At 44.8% G+C, this 16644-nt stretch overlaps 1 protein-coding gene and 1 long non-coding RNA gene across 4 annotated transcripts in view; one reads left to right on the top strand and one right to left on the bottom strand.

Annotated features, from left to right (window-relative positions):
- The window catches only part of SLC10A7 (solute carrier family 10 member 7), a 240663-nt gene that overhangs the window by 8873 nt on the left and 215146 nt on the right, over positions 1-16644 (bottom strand). The gene's annotated exons all lie outside the window — the stretch shown is intronic.
- The window catches only part of LOC102167732 (uncharacterized), a 69993-nt gene that overhangs the window by 30068 nt on the left and 23281 nt on the right, over positions 1-16644 (top strand). The window lies entirely within an intron of this gene.

The following is a 16644-nucleotide window of genomic DNA, read 5'->3' as shown; positions in this document are numbered from 1 at the left end:
TGATTTCATATCGGCAAGGAGCTGAGTAACTGCTAGGCTGACCCCAAAGTGGCGAAGGAACCAGAGATTGACAGACATAGCCAAGTCATTGCCTCCAAGAAACTTCCAGTGTACAAGTGCCCTTCTCTCTTCTCTGGACTTTGGTGCCAGTTTGTATGAGGTTCTCTCTGGTCCTGGACCTCATCTTTGAACACACCCTTCTGTACTGATGGCGCTGGGACTCTGCAAACACCACTCATCTTCATCAGCTGGCTCCATGGATGGTTCTGCCAACAGGGGGCACTAGAGGGAGGACGGCAGCAGCTGGGCTAGTGGACAGCCCGCTGAGCCCCCCTCGGAGATATGACCCCTGTTTTCTCTCCTAACCTCTAGGTTCTGAGAATCCCGACTTCTTCCTTTGTCTTTCACCCCCACCCCCCACGCTCTGGCTTCTTCCTGCACTTGTCACCCTGCCTGTCCTCACTCCCTTCCCCCTTTCCAGCAACATGGTTCAATCGTCCTTGTGTCCAAGGGTGGTATGTTTGCCTGACTCAGCCTGGCAGTGGGCCCCCGTCATCCACCCTGCCCGGAAAAGAGAGGGCTCTGCCAGGGCTCACAGCTGCTGGAAACATCTGTCAAGTTAAGTAGGGATTTCTCTTCACTGCTCAGTGTGCCTGCAATACCTTCTTGTTAATTGTTAATCAAATTTCCTATCAGCACCACGCCCAGTGACTAATGGTAAAAGTATGATGGAAAATAACATCAGACAGAAAAACTTGGCTACCAGAGATCAGGGCCCAGGTCTCGTGGCTGTGTCCTTGCTTATCTCTGGCATGGGGTGGGTTCATGACAGGCCTACCCCTGGTGACAGGAGTGGGGCTCCAGAGATTCAAGCCAAGCTATTTGTTTTGGGAACCTCAAACAGTCTAAAACTTTCCCTTACTTTTTTTTCTTTTTTTTGGCCACACCCATGGCACATGGAAGTTCCGGGCCAGGGATTGAATCTGAGCCACAGCTACAGCCTATGCCACAGCTGCAGCCACGCCGGATCCTTAATCCACTACACTGGGCTGGGCATGGCACGGGCCAGCCACAGAGAAGAAGCCAGATCATTAACCCACTGTGCCACAGTGGGAACCTCTCTACCTTACTTTTCCATTATCATATCACCCACTTGCCTTCTCAGTGGTGAGTTTCTTCTTCTGCAGTCTGTTTATCTCAGACCTCTTTTCCCCTGCTTCCTTCACTTTCTCCCTACCTGCCCTCCCGTCTCTAAATCCGCAGCTTCAGCTCAGCATATCTGCACCTGCTCCAGGATCAGAGTAGGAACCGAAGCTGGGAGAAGTGGAGGAAGAGTTAACGCCATCACCACAGCCAAGTGATCCGGGCCATGGTGGCCGTCAGTGAGTTTACAATCTTGTTCCAGGGCATCTTGGCCGTGTTTCCAGCACTACCAGGACGATGCTGGAGACACAGTGGAGAAGCTGGGACTCCACAAGAGCCACTGCACTCCCCATACTGAGATTTCTGTCACCTGGTGGTGAATTTGGCCAAATTTGATCTTCAAGTCATATCGGAAAATCAGGGGAAAATGTCTAATCTCTTGGGATAGAACATGATGGGCGATAAGATGAGAGCAAGGCTGTCTATATAGGTATGCCTGGGTCACTGCTCTACAGCAGAAACTGGCACAACCTTGGAAGCCAATGACATTTTAGTACAAAAATAAAAATTAAAAAAATAAATTAAAAAAGAAAGAAAATCAGCTCTCTTTTTCCAGAAGCCACTGTAAAGCACCACCCTTTTGATAATTCACTTGATCACTCAGTCACTCAATGAGCACTCACTTAGCAGATGAAAGGGCTAAGGAGTAGGATGTGACCCTCGCTTCAGTGACTCCCTGGCCCCTCTGTGACCACTCACGTCTCCTCCCCACAACCCTCCTTCGGGGCACAGTCAGCCCTCACTTGCGCTCCCCACACTATCCCCAAACCTGTCTCTCTGCCTTCAGGCTTGTCCTGGGCCAGTTATTTTCCACTCTGACCAGTGCGAATACAAAATCGGATCATGTGAAATCATGCAGGCGTAAGCACACAGCAGAGGCGCCTAAGTGTGGTGGGCGAGGGCCGGCAGGACCTGACCCTCCTCCCTCCACGGCTCCCTCCCTCCCCTGAGCTGCCTCAGAGCTCTAGGCCTTTGCAAAGGAGCTCCTCCGGTCCTGAGCGCTCCCCACCCAATCCTTGACCTGCCCAACCCTTTAGCCCTCAGTTCCTGGCTCGTCTCTTCTGGGAAACCATCCGTGACGCCCCAAGGATCCTTTCTACTCTAGGCTTATGGAACTGGGACACGTTCCAGCCTAGTGTTTGCTGCATTTATTCGTGTGCTGTGTGTGCTGCCCTCACTGAGCTGAGAGCTTCTCAGGGCCAGCGACTGGGCTTCCTCTCTGAGCAGCTAACAGTGCGCAGGAGAGTGAGGGCCGAATGATGGGGCTTGGGTTTTCCAGACACCGGCGTAAAGTCACCGGGCAAGGCTCTCACTCCATTTCCCCTCCATTCATTAACCAGGGAGACAAAAAAGAGTAATAATTTCAAAAACCAAACAAACTTACTCGAAAGAGTTTTCTTTTTCAAGTAAAATTTAAATATAGGGCTCTTTTCATCTTGCTATCACTGCGGTAATATAAATGAAGCAAATTAATTTTAATGCTCCCAGGTACTGATTCTGTGTCACCATGGTTGACAGGATCCGACTAGGCTCCACGAGATGGCATTTGACTTTATGGAAGTGAACACCACGCGCGCATTTACAATTTTACAGGGACTTTAAGCTGTCATGCTGAAAAATGTTTATAAAACATTAATCAAAAAATGCCTCTTTAATACAATGCATTGTCTGAAAGATGTTAGAAGGCACATATTGTAAATGGATTCTTTTTCTGACTAAAGTAATTTCCACCAAAAGCCTCTCCCCTCTGCTCTGCAAGTACTCTGTGTGGAGAGCTAAGGAGCACTTCCCCAGCACATTACTACCTGCTCCAAACACTTGGGAAATCACTAATGTACAGCATGCCATATTTCCATGTCACACATGACACATTTGTCTAAAATTATCCAACAGAGTTTGACACTGCGGCATATTCCATAAGCAGCGCTTTCAACTGACATCTGCCAAGTAGGAACTTCAAGTGAGAGCTTTCTTCTTCTAACAAGCAAGTAAGGGGTTCCTTTTATCCTATACCCAGGATGGAAAGGATAAAACAATATGTACAAGAGCAAGCGGGTTTGTCCCCCCTATTTTCAGTATGTTTATTTTATGTTCTCTGAATTAGAAAATTCCCTTTGTATCAGTGTTCAAGTTTCGACAGTTCCTACTTTCTACTGGAGGGGCAGTTTTAAAATTTTTCCTTGACAAACAGACATTATTTTTCTTCCTGGATTAAATATGGACCTTTACATACCTCCCATGCAAGGCTGCTTTATTACTGGAAATTTACACATGATCTACCTTGATGTCACTGTTCAGAGTTTACTTACTTGCAGGTGCACATTTCCAATGTTTGTTCATTCATTTGAAAAACACTTTCTGGGCCTCTGTGGTATGCGACCTACTGTTCCTGGTGCTGAGGATATAAGGAGAATAACACAGACAAGACCTCTGCCTTCTTGGGGCCCCCTATCTGCAGCTCTTGCTGCCACCACCCCATACTTTCCAAGGGGTATGAATGCTGGCATGGTCCTGGGCTTACCCTGTTTCTACAACACAAAGTTTGGGGATCATCTTTGCCTGACTGCATTTGTCTTTCTACTTGTAGACCAAGTCACCAAATTCTGGAGATTCTTTCCTCCAGCTAGCATTCTCCTTCTCCCTCGGTTTTCACTGCCACCTTCCTAATTCGGTTCCTCATAAAATCAAGCCAAATGACTCACCGTCTCCTGACATAACCCCATCTTCAGACTCTTCCCTTCATCAATCCTACAAGCCACAGCCAGATTAATCTTCCTAAAACCTACATTAATTAAAGCCAATACCCTGCTCCAGAATGACAAGGACTTTCCAGTGCCCATTCATCAAACCCTCTACCTATTCAGCGTCAGTGAAGAACAAGGGCTATGGCCACCATTTTGGAAGTGCTTCCTTGCAAGCTAAGCGCTCTGCTTGCATCATCTCATCTCATCCTTACAACAGCCCCATGAAGTGAGTGGCCATTTCCCTAAATTTTAAACACGAGGCAACTGAGGTTTAGAGCTGTTAAGTGACTCACCTAACCTCATACATCTGCTCGGTGGTCGAGGCAGAATCAGACCACAGTCTACTGACTTTTAATCACTAACCTATGTTAACTCCATTAAACCAAACTCTCAGGTGCCGACTGCTGTTGCTGGCTCAGACCTGGCATTTTTGTGTCTTTTATAAAAGCTGAGCCTCTGCCTTGGTCTTGGCTTTTCTCTCTGGGTGACTAAATCCTATGGGCTCATGTGGCCTCAGCTTCTTTCCACTCTCCTCCACGGTGAAGGTGGCCGGCCTCCCTATTTCTCCCTCTTTGGAAGAATGAAGGCTCTCTTCCCGGTTGTATCCCATAATTTAGCATCTGCTTACGTTGCCATTATTTTCTTGTGGGTAGGTTTTGTTTTCCCCTGAACATAGGCTAAGTCTTACATTTTTCTTTTAATCTCCTGCAGTGTTTAAGCCCAGGACTGGTACTCAATCTGTAAATGATGGATTCTTTAAGAACAGAGGCTAAAGCAATGTTTCCCATGTTAAAAGATAGGATGAGAACAAATACTAGTTGCTTTACTGGACTATTAAGAAAATTATTCATACACTCCTTAGGGAGAGGGTTGTATTCCATAGGAGAAAAATATATTCAATGTGGCAGGAAGGAAAGAAACGGGACCGTGGAACCCCAAATTTGAAATGAGTATTGAACGATGGGGTAGGAGAGGAAATATATTGAAAGACACCCCTTGGGTCTTTTGAACTGGAATATTACACCTACTTCCCCACTTTACTAAGAGGTAGTATACACTCCTATCACCTGGACCATTTCCTGTCTTTCAAAGATTCATTCGCCTGAATTTACATGACTTGTTTTCTATTTAAATGCTTTCTCAGACTTTCTACTGAGTTCTGGAGAGAGCTGCTGGCAAATCGGGAAGCCAGTTGATTCACTCTTTAGTTGTCATGGAGATTTCTCACTTTTGTTTAGTTTGTTCTTAGTTAGAAACATCCATAATTTTACTACCCAAATGCCCTACATATCGCTGTTTGAATTCTATCTCTTCCTTCTTAGTGAATCTCTCGGTTTAAAAGCTCACATTCGCCTTTAAGAGTCAGTGGGAGAGACGGTCTCTTCCCAGTCTTAATGCAATTCAGGAAGGCAGCCACTGTTAGAGGAATGTAACCACTCTTCCAGCATCGCTAAATGCCTATCAGAGAGAGAGTTTCTCTTCAGAGACAAATAGTCACAAAAAGTGAAACTCAAGGTGCTAATTTATCTCAATCATGAAACAAAGGGGCAAATAGAAGCCATTTCTGGGACATGAAATGATGCCAAGGCACAGCAAGTGTTGGAATTTGATTAGAAAAGGCTTTCAGTTAGGATTGTCCTAAAGCAAGCTAATTTTCAGTAATATAAGCTGTTGTTTCATGCAGTGATTTAACATTTACTATGTCCAGCATCTTACATGAGGCAGTGCAGTGCAGCTATTAGGAAGCCTCATACAGGAGTTCCCATCATGGCTTAGTGGAAACGTATCTGACTAGTACCCATGAGGACGCAGGTTTGATCCCTGGCCTCACTCAGTGGATTAAGGATCCGGCGTCTCCTTGAGCTGTGATGTAGGTCACAGATGTGGCTCGGATCCTGTGTTGCTGTGGCTGCGGTGTAGGCTAGCAGCTACAGCTCCAATTCGACCCCTAGCCTGGGAACTTCCATATACCTTGGGAGCAGCCCTAAAAAGACAAAAAAAAAAAAAAAAAAAAAAAAAAAAAAAGAAGAAGAAGAAAGCTGATACAGAACAGAGAGCCTTGTCTATCATTTACTACCTGTGTTACCTTGGTTGGGCAAGTGATTTAACCTCAGTTTTCACACCTGCTAAAATGTACTGACTTTGTAGAGTTTGTTTTTTTTTTTTCTCCCCCTTAATAAGCAGTGAGTGAAACAATACACAATGTCTGGTCAGGAGAATGTATTCAGACACCCTGCTAGGGGCAGCGAATTCGTGGGTGACACCTCCCCATCCCCACTTTCATGGAGTTCATGCTCTTACTCACTGACTAGGGAGAGAAGGTGGAGAGCTCCATGCCAAAGCAGGACCAAGAGCAATATTCCACCCAGCAAAAGCGTGGCACAGGGCAGTGAGGAAATGCAGCACTGCCCCCTAGGAAAAAAGTTGTTAGGCAAAATGGATTCAGTGAACATGTGAGGTATTCTCATTTTTGTCTCTCTTTTAGAGTGGGCAAGAAGAAAGGCCACCTGCTTCCGGGTTGAGGAGTGTGGCTTGGCTTACTGGATTAGTCAAGACCCATCTGGAGGTATGGCCTGTCGAGAGGCAGGTGGCATTTCATCTGCACAGCCCCCAGGATTACAGTGCTCAGAATTCTGACTATTCTGGGACTGCTCCCTAACCCATTCTGGAATGTTCCAAAGGCTGGTGAGTCCCCTTCCTGCAGATTCCCTTAGGAAGGGGAACATGATGTCACAGACCAAGTCATCTACTCTTATTCACTCTCCTCTAAGTGACTGGGCTTTTGCTTAAATTCTCCGAGGTACTTTAATAAGCAGACTGGGCTGTCTCACCAGTGATTTACATTTTATTTGCTTCCCTGTTCTTTTCAAGTCACTCCATCTGTAATGAAAAACTGCTGTATTATCTTTGGTGTGACATCAGAACCACACAAGAGAGGATTTTTGTCCTTTTTATAGACAGTCATCCATAATGACGTACAACTAAATAATATATGTAAATAAGAGCTCTCTAGTTTTTTCAGTGTCCCAGTGATGGGTTCAGGGAACCCACACAGGCGAGGGCATTTCCAAATCGCTCAACACAAAGGCAACATCAGCACCCCAAGCATGGCTCACAACCCCCTTGGCCAGACCTCTGGCAGAAAAACAGGATGATCTTGCACTAGTTTAATAGATAAGTATAATGGTATTTTAATTTCCAACCTCTGAAGCCTGAAAAATGTCCTAGGGTTATCTCTGTAGTAGCATTCGAGAGAGAAAGGGACACCTGGAAAGCCACACAGGAAGTATCAGCCACCTGCTTTACACACTGGGCTCAAACATCCCCTCTGCTGTCCTCATGGGGCTCTCCCGCCACTCCCTCCCCTTCTGCAGTTAGGAAGACTTGCAGCTTTCCTAAGATATTTATCCTGCCTTCATATTGCAAAGTCGGAATTCAAAAATATGTTTTATATATATTATAAAATACATAAAATAATAATATATCCCAAAGCAGCAGAAATAAAAGCAAAAATAAACCAATGGGACCTAATCAAACTGACAAGCTTTTTTGCACAGCAAAGGAAACCAAAAGGAAAACAAAAAGACAGCTTACAGAATGGGAGAAAATAATTTCAAATGATGCAACTGACAAAGGCTTAATCTCTAAAATATATAAACAACTTATGCAACTCAACAGCAAAAAAGCCGACAACCCAACTGAAAAATGGGCAAAAGACCTGAACAGACATTTCTCCAAAGAAGATACATAGATGGCCAACAAGCACATGAAACAATGCTCAAATCACTGATTATTAGACAAATGCAAATAAAAACTACCATGAGATACCACCTCACACCAGTCAGAATGGCCTTCATTAATAAGTCCACAAATAACAAATGCTGAAGGGGGTGTGGAGAAAAGGGAACTCTCCTGCACTGCTGGTGGGAATGTAAGTTGGTACAACCACTGTGGAAAACAGTATGGAAGTACCCTAGAAAACTATACATAGAACTACCATATGATCCAGCAATCCCACTCTTGGGCATATATCTGGACAAAACTTTCCTTGAAAAAGACACCTGCACCCACATGTTCATTGCAGCACTATTCACAATAGCCAAAACATGGAAGCAACCTAAATCTCCATCGCAGATGATTGGATTAAGAAGATGTGGTATACATACACAATGGAATACCACTCAGCTGTAAAAAAGAACAAAATAATACCATTTGCAGCAACATGGATGGAACTAGAGACTCTTATACTAAGTGAAGTAAGTCAGAAAGAGAAAGACAAATACCATATGATATCACTTATATCTGGAATCTAATATACAGCACAAATGAAACTTTCCACAGAAAAGAAAATCATGGACTTGGAAAACAGACTTGTGGTTGCCAAGGTGGAGGTCAAGGGAGTGGGATGGATTGGGAACTTGGGGTTAAGAGATGCAGACTATTGCCTTTGGAATGGATAAGCAATGAGATCCTGATGTGTAGCACTTGGAACTACATCTAGTCACTTATGATGGAGCATGATAATGTGAGAAAAAAGAATCTATACATATACATGTGGATATATAAATACAGCATGGGTCGCCATGCTGTATTTGACAGAACACTGTAAATCACAGCTATAATGAAAAAAATCATTATATGCAAAAATAAAATAAAATGGAGGCAATATTCAAGCCTACAAAAAAAAAAAAGAGAGAGAAAATAATAATATATAAAAATATATCTCCGTTTAACCAAAAGGGAGAGGTAGCCCTGGCAGAGCAGGAATATGACCAAACATTTAGTTTAGTTACAAACTAAATGTCTGAGGCCATTATTAAGAGAAAGAAATAGTCTTTCCAGTAATCAAGAGCTTTAGAAAAAAAAGCTATGTGCCTGTTTCAGCCCTCGGCCATCTCACCTCCAGAAGGACTTCAGAAGCCATATCTGGAGGTCACGGACATTTTTGGCCTTACTCTTATGCTGGTAGGCAGAACCCAGATTGTAGAAAATAGTTACCCAGGGCTTCAGGCACTATTCTGAGAACATGCAAACATCAGCTCATTCACTTCTCATGTCTGTAATGTTATTACCTCTGTTCTTCAAATGGGGAAACTGAGGCAGCAGATGAATAAAAACCTCCCCAGGGTAACACAGCGAACGACTGCATGTAGCCAGGAGATGAACCCAGATGGACTCCGGTTCAACGCCCTCTGCCACACTCCCTGCCTGAAATGGCCATTTGTCAGAGGACTCAGGAACCCAGGAGAAAAGAGGTGCTTTTGATGATATTAACATAGAATAACGGAGGGTGAAAACCTAAGAAATATAATATTTCTACAAGAAAGGTCTGCAAAGAAGAGAGATACTCCTTTTTGACAAAGCTGCTCATGTGACCAGCCTTTACTCACTTTGAATGTGAGTAAAGGCTGATGACCATTTTCAGCCCATTAGGAAAATTCGAGATAGTGTTTTAGCCCTCAGGTACCTGGGCTGTAAACCTACCACTTTGCTCAAAGTTTTATGTAAATAAAGATTCAAGACAAGACCTAAATGAGCAGCTGGTGTTTAAGTTCTGATTGGGAAAGATGTTTAATGAATGGCCTGAGCCGGCTCACCAGATGCTGACAATGAAACATTTAACTCTACCAATCGAAGGTTTCTGCCTCAGAAGAGTAGGTACCCTCACCTGTCTGACAGCAATGGAGGAGGAATTAGCAGACAGGGAATGAAGAATGCATGAAAGTGCTGAGCCGAGGAGCCTTCATTCGGATGCCGCTGTGGCTTCCGGGAGGGAGGGGTCCCTCTTTATGGAGACAGGTGGGAAGGAAGTAGCTGGAGCTTACTTTTCCCCTTGTCTAGGCTGTAGAGGAAGAGTTGTTTGTCTTCTAAAGAGAGAAACCTGGCGAATGTTCACAATCACAGGATATGAAACATCAAAAATAGAACGAGAATTTCATATGACGAAAATAAAACAAGGTCATTGGAATAGATTTAACACGGTCACCAACACAGGACTGGCTCCATCTGATCGGCTCTGGAAAGCCTTGCCTGGTTTTCCAGACTTTTGAAGATGTGTTTTTTACATAAAGGAAGAAAAGCACTTGGGACGTGTTAAGTGTGAGCCTAAGAGTTTGCATTCATAATCTTCTTATCAATGAACAGTGGAACTTCCGGAAGGTACTCAAATCTTAGTTGGGTGGTAAAAGTGAGGGAACTGTGCCCCAAATGCAAATTAATTATTTTTAATATACATTTTTGGTTTGGTCAACATAGCCATTACCCCCCTCTGGTGGTCATTTTCTTCTTGATGGTACCATGTTTATGACTGAATGTAAACCTCAAGAAGAATGTCTTCTGATACAAAAGAACAAGGCAGTTTTGATTTCGGGATAAGAAACCAGAGTTATTTGTCCTTAAAGCCATCCCTCTTAAAAGGCTGACTCACGCGTCTGTGGCTTGATAACCAACTTCTGCCCTTCATTTATTTTCAATGATATAAAAATTGGGGAATTATGATCTGATTCAGAAGACTTTCAGGCAGAGGAAGGAAATAAGAAAACCCTGGAAGACAGTTCTGGAAATCATGATGTTTTTCTAATCCCTTCCCTTGTTTTTCTTTAAACCTTGAACACGTAAGGGAGCCAATCGCAACACAGAGAATGACGCTTTTCACAAATCAGCAGAAACAAACGGTCAGTTTCATTAACACAGGAGTAGGTATGATCCTACCTTGCATCCTTTCTGGAACACAGTGGAGCATGCGTGCGTGAAAATACAGGCAGTAGTCTAACGTGGTGGTTCTCAATATAGCTGCTTGTTAAAATCACCCGGGTAGCTTTTAAAACCTGTGATTCCTGGGTCTATCCTGAGATAGAGGCTAACAGGTATGGGGAGGGTACCAGCACCACGTTTCACCTGTTCCCAGGTGATTCCCATGTGAGCAGGGCCTGGTAATAAGGAAGAGCAAGGGTTCTGGAGGTTTCTGGAGGCAACAGACGGCCCCTGTGGGCTGGCTTTGCCATTCTCCTCACTGTGTAAACTGAGGTGAGCTACCTGACCTCTCTGAGGTTTTCCAGCTTGGACAGTGGGATCAATAATAGCTCTGGTGCAGGGCTGTTGTGACGATCAAAGGAGATAAGGCGGCAACCCACGTGCCTAACGCAGTGCCTGGGGCGTGGTAGGTGCCGTGCAAATGCCAGACCCTTCTTTTAAGTTTCAAAATGGGTGCATATCTACTTTCTGAGTTAATGGTCACCTCAACCTTGTGAGACAGGAGAAAAACACAGGCTAGCCAGTTTGGACGTCTGTATGTTGAGCTGATTTCGAATTTCCTATTATTTTACTATCAAAGTAATTTCACAGCCTCCCTAACTGACGGAGTGCCTCGGAGCCCAGGGCTCTGAGCTCTTTTCTCCTCTGTCTACCTATTCCTTAGTGGTCTCATGCAGCCTGATGGCTTAAACTAACATCTATTTGCTGAAAATTCCAGCCTAGGCCAGAGCTGTAGGCTCAGAAAAGACATCTCCAACTTTACATGTTCAAGAGGGAACTCCTGACCTGGTCTACATCCGTCTTCCAGGGTTCAAATCTGTTTCTCATCCAGTCTAGTAAATGGCAGCTCCATCCTTCCAGTGCCTCAGCCTAAACCCCCCGGAACCGTCTTTAATTCCTCTTTCTCTTATATGCACAGCCAATGCAAATCCTAGTAGTTCTGCATTCAAAATACAACCAGAGGAGTTCCCACTGTGATGAAATGGGATTGGCAGCGTCTCTCCAGGACCAAGATGCAGGTTTGATCCCTGGCCTGGCACAGTGGGTTAAAAGATCTGGCATCAGCATGGCCTTGGATCCTGTGCCCTCACTGTTCTCTCTGGCTGGAGCCTCTTTCCTCCTTTCCTACAGGTCTTTGACCCAAAGCTCCCTTGGAGCCTAACACGTCCCCGCCTCTCCCTGGCACTCTCTATTCTCCTTTCTGGTTTTCTTTTTCTCCACACACTTCTCATCATCTGATGGGCCCCATGTCTAAGTGTTTGTCTGTTGAACCCTGATAGAAAAGCAGCTGGATAGGGGGGAGTGCTTTCTCTTATTTTGTTCACTGCTTTAACACCCACCTCTGGGGTGGGGGAGTGGGGACTAGAATAGTGCCTGGTGCATAGCAGGCAGTAAATAAACACTTGTTGAAGGAACACATGAATTGAGTCTGTGATGGTTTTTTTTTTTTTCTTTTTCTTTCTTTTTCCTTTTAGGGCCACACCCATGGCATATGGAAGTTCTTGGCTAGTGGCTGAATCGAAGCTGCAGCTGCTGGGCCTATGCCACAGCTACAGCAATGCCAGATCTGAACTGCATCTGTGACATACACTTCAGCTTGCAGCAACGCTAGATCCTTAACCCACTGAGAAAGGCCAGGGATTGAACCCATATCCTCACAGACACCATGTTGGGTTCTCAACCTACTGATCCACAGCAGGAATTCCTGAGTCAGTGATGTTTTAAATGCACCTATTCATTGGCACTGTTTATCCCTGCACATTTCTGTACTTGCTGTTAGTTGCCAAGGAGCTGGTTTCTATTATCCGTGCTAGTTAGCAAGCTTGCTCCCACAGTACTAGAGTAGAGTAGGACCAGCACAGAGAGGAAGGTAGAAGCACAACCTGAGCAAAGGCAGCTCTGGGAAGTGTCATTGCTCCAATAACATGAGTGTGCTCAGCTTCAGGTCAGGCAACATTCCAAACGAGCAGGCTTCCTGACACCCAGCAATCTTTTGAGTTATATCCATTTTTACATCTCCTCCTACCAGGGTAACTTGTCAAAAACTGACTGAGTCCCCCATGGCTTTAAAAAAATGGGCAGCTAACTTTACTATCTGGTGGGACTTGTCTGGATGGGGCTGTAGATGGGGACAAGGAGGCAGTGGGTGTCACCTCATTCTGCAGCCGTGACTTCCTTTATCTTTTACTGTAAAGAAGCTTGGAGCTGGCTGTCATCAAATCCATGCAAACTGGTTTATAATGTCTCGTTCAATTAAGGGAGTTTCTGGCAAGAGACACGACCAAATAAATAATGGGAGAGATGCAGGTCTCCAACAATAATTGTTATTCATCAATCTCTGTTTGCAAGTTGAGATCGAAAGAAAGAAACTTCAAGTGCAAGACATCTCCTGGGTGAGATTCTTCACTTCAAACGCAATAAACAACTGTTGTTCTGTGATGCACATTTTAGTACTGCTAGAGGCAAACTTTCTCAATATTAATAATAATAAACAAGCCCCTCTGCAACTGACAGTGGATACAGAGATGAACAGGAGCACTGGGAAACAGGCTGTTGTCTCGTCTCTTCTGGACGCAGCAAAGGTCTCATCGGAAAGGACAAGCTCAGGGACAATGGAAGGTGTATCCCTCACTTCCTGTGAAATTCCCTATAAGAAGCACAGGGTGCATGGCTTTGGGCACAAGAGCTCATTGCGTTTTTTTTTTTTTTTTATTTGGCTGTGCCTGTGGTATGTGAAAGTTCCAGGGCCAGGGATCAAACCCAAGCCACAGTAGTGACCAGAGCCATAGCAGTGACAATGCCAGATCCCTAACCGCTAGCCACCAGGGAACTCCATGTGGGCTGATTATGAATGTTTAAGATGAATCTCTTTCGAGCTCCTTCTACCTACTTGGTAGAAGCTTCTACTTGGTAGCTTTTATTTTGAAAGAAATATGAGACTGTGGAATTGGAGTTCTCTTATAGCTCAGCAGTTAAGGATCCAGCATTGTCACTGCTGTGGTGCAGGTTTGACCCCTGGCTTGGGAACTTCCTCACGCCATGGGCACCACATACATACATTCTTACATAAATGAAACTGTGGAATTAAAAGCTTCCTCCACTAACAACTGTGGTTAAGAAGGACACAGGGATGAGGATTAGGTATCCAGTTTGAGTGCTGCTGTATCATATGTGGAAATTCCATCTCCTTCCTATTGAGTTGTGGGGTTAATAGTGGCGAGTTGAGCTCGGCTGCAGTGAAGCTGACTCATGTAAGCGCTGGTCCCTCTTGTTCCTGCTCCATCAGAGACCCAGTGCGCAGTAGACAACACACCATTGGAGGTATTTCCAGAGGACTGGGTGCTGTGATGGAAGTGACCAGGGCTTTGATGTCAGAGGTCTAGATTTAAATCCTGATAGCACCACCCGGCCGCTATGTGATAGGTGATTTGACCTGAATACCCTCAGTGTCCACATCTGCTCAAAATGAGATTCAAATAACCACTCAGTATTACTAAAATAACTACGCAGCGTCCTCAACTGCTCAAAATGAGATTAAAATAGTGGTAGTTGGAGGTTTCAGTGAGACAGTGTATGTCTGTTACCTAGGACACTGCCTGGCATAAAGTTGGCACCTCAAAAATGATAGCTATTATTATTATTGTTGTTATTATAAATAGCTAAGACAGTATTGTGGAGCTCAAATTTGGTAGTCTTTTTTTTTTTTTTTTCCTGTCTTTTTAGGGCCACAGCCATGGCATATGGAGGTTCCCAGGATAGGGGTCTAATTGGAGCTGTAGCTGCCGGCCTACACCACAAGGCCATGGCAATGCCGGATCCTTAACTCACTGAGCAAGGCCAGGGATCAAACCTGTATCCTCATGGAGGCTAGTCAGATTTGTTTCTGCTGAGGCAGGACAGGAATTCCACCAGGGTCTTATTCTTAAAATTTCTGAATCAGTAGGCCTCACATAAGGCCCAGTAATCTTTTTTGTTTTTTAAGGAAGCAGTTTCCTATATTTTTAAGGGCCACCCTTTGAGAAATGCTGCTCTTATGGTATCCCTCAGTATGACTCATGATTCTGATGCCAATGCTTAAGAAAATCAGAGAACTACTGAATGTTAGGACTAGAAGGCTCATCCATCCTAGACTTTTCATGCTATTGAGCAAAGGCTGATGCTAGAGCCCAGGCCTCTCAGCTGAGGACCTTCTGTGGACCTCTCATTGCTGGCACGGCGGGCTTCTGGCTCTGCCACCTGGGGTCATGTGACTCAGCACCTCACTTCCCTTGTGCGAGTGACTGTGGGAGTGACGTGAGCTGGTGCATGGAAAGAACTGGGATGTGACCTACATCAAGCTCGTCATGCAGACGTTCCAGATTCCTTCTGGAAGATGGTGTGTAGCAGCTAAAGAGGTTTTCGAGGTAGGTGGAGATGACCTCACCCCCCCCACCCAACTGTGCCAGCAGCTCTGAATGAAAGTGAGCTGCCGCAAACACAGGTATGTTTAACTCAACCCGTACTAGCAGTCAAGCACAAAAATGGTTAAAGTAAACCTATCGTGTCAACCAATATCCCAGCTCTGACCTTTCCAGTGCTCTCATTAGCACCTTGCATGAGAGGGTCTCTCAAAGCAGGATGAAGCAACCCTGACAGTCAGCCTCGGGTGATTACCTGGACTCCAGAGGCCGGGCACAAAAGCAGGTTGGGAGTAAGGCCTCTTGCACAGCCAACCCTGGGAATCTCATCTTCAGGCCATGGGATCTGTTAGATTCTTTCAGCAAGTGGGAAGTGTGTCTCTAAAGTTTTTAGCAGTTCCCATCGTGGCTTAGCGGAAACGAACCCGACTGGTATCCATGAGAAAGCAGGTTCGATCCCTGGCCTCCCTCAGTGCGTTAAGGATCCGGTGTTGCCGTGGGCTGTGGTGTAGGCCAAAGATGTGGCTTGGATACCGCATTGCTGTGTCTATGGCGTAGGCCGGCAGCTACAGCTCTGATTGGACCCCTAGCCTGGGAACCTCCATATGCTGCTGGTGTGGCCCTAAAAAAAATAAATAATAAAGTTTTTAGACAGCCTGCATACCAATGAGGGTCCGTTTATTACACTTACATTCAAAGAAACAGGGCAGTAATTTCATCAATGAAAACCTTACTTCTGACTTTGTTATGCTATGTAGTAAAGTCTGTGTTTGATGGAGTGTTTATTGTAGCTGCCTCTGGAGTAATTTCTTTCTTTCTTTCTTTCTTTTTGTCTTTTTGTCCTTTTTAGGGCCGCACTCATGGTATGTGGAGGTTCCCAGGCTAGGGGTCTAATTGGAGCTGTAGCCACCGGCCTACGCCAGAGCCATAGCAACACCGGATCCTTAACCCACTGAACAAGGCCAGGGATCAAACCCCCATCCTCATGGATACTAGTTGGATTCATTTCCACTGAGCCACAATGGGAACTCCCCCCACCCCCAAGAAGTTTTTATGTCCTTAATTTGACACTTACGCAAAACCTGGGGACTTCTTAAATTTTTATTACAAAGTTTAGATATGCTAGTGATGGAATTTCAGACACCAAATTCAGAATCAAAAATTCAAAACAAATAATCTACAAACCTCTGGGGAACATAAATGTGTCACTTTGAGAACCTGTATTATTTCTTTCTTCCTTTATGTGGCTCAGAAAACAGTAGAAAATGACAGACACTCCCCTACTTGTTTCCAGCGTGGGGGACCTTTGATTTCAGTGGCAGATTTAAGAATCTGTCAGATAGGGGAGATCCCCAAACCACCTTTCCTTATAGAACTGCAAATCCAGGAACAAACTGCAGGACAAAAGAATATATTGATGGCTACGCCCCAAAGACAAACTTCTCTTTTCTGCCTTTACTTTGGATTTCAATTTCTACTTTAATATTTATTGTCAAACAGCACTGTGGCTCTTAGTCTGCAATAACAGAGCACAGACAGTAATGTCC

This window comes from Sus scrofa, chromosome 8, assembly GCF_054392235.1.
Source record: "Sus scrofa isolate SSC_HxYL_T2T_F1_AM1 chromosome 8, Sscrofa_HxYL_maternal_Yorkshire_Landrace_v2.0, whole genome shotgun sequence".
Lineage (NCBI taxonomy): Eukaryota > Metazoa > Chordata > Mammalia > Artiodactyla > Suidae > Sus > Sus scrofa.
Note: the sequence above shows the minus strand (reverse complement) of the source record. Positions and strands in the feature narration are given on the sequence as shown.